The 632-nt window shown below is 36.6% G+C and overlaps 1 protein-coding gene across 1 annotated transcript in view; it reads left to right on the top strand.

Moving 5' to 3' along the window:
• LOC119591152 (glycine-rich protein DOT1-like) overlaps positions 1–632 on the top strand; it is a 15,777-nt gene that overhangs the window by 1,393 nt on the left and 13,752 nt on the right. The gene's annotated exons all lie outside the window — the stretch shown is intronic.

Genomic DNA, 632 nt, shown 5'->3' with positions numbered 1-632 from the left:
AAATGAAAAAAATGCAAAAATATAATTTCAATGACCAGAAGGACATAACATGACGCTAGCAACTGCGATAAGCACAATCCCCTAATCTCTATAACGATTTTTTTAAAACAAATAGTGCGATACGATGAAATTACAACTAATAATATCCTAACGATTGATGTCATTAAATAGGGGGTAAAAACTGATAAAACAATACTACAAAACGCTGTATGCTAGCAACATGCAACCCTAACATTTTACTAGAATAAACATTAATGATTTCCATAAACCTGCTAAACAAGAACGCAACCAAATTTGTGATTTGCAAGAGAAAAGTAAATTGATCATTCAGGTGTGCTCTATCCAATCCTCAACGTAAATCTACGATAATGAAAGACCCGGATCAACTGGGATGAAAAAAATATGAAAATTTTTTTGATCAAATACATCACTTTTCATGACGCGTGTTTTCAGGGGCGAACGGCTGAGCGATTCCTTGTTTTGGGAAAATAAGCTTGAACTCCCTTAGCCAGAAGCACCGTCTGGCCTGACTTATCGGAAAGCCCTTTTTCACAATGGGGAAGTTATGCTCTTGAGTGAATGCGTTTGCTTGCTTCCCCCATATCTGTATAAACTCACACCCGAAACAAAAC

The sequence above is a fragment of the Penaeus monodon genome, chromosome 28 (assembly GCF_015228065.2).
Source record: "Penaeus monodon isolate SGIC_2016 chromosome 28, NSTDA_Pmon_1, whole genome shotgun sequence".
Taxonomy (NCBI): Eukaryota; Metazoa; Arthropoda; class Malacostraca; order Decapoda; family Penaeidae; genus Penaeus; species Penaeus monodon.
This window is presented reverse-complemented; position numbering and strand designations above follow the sequence as displayed.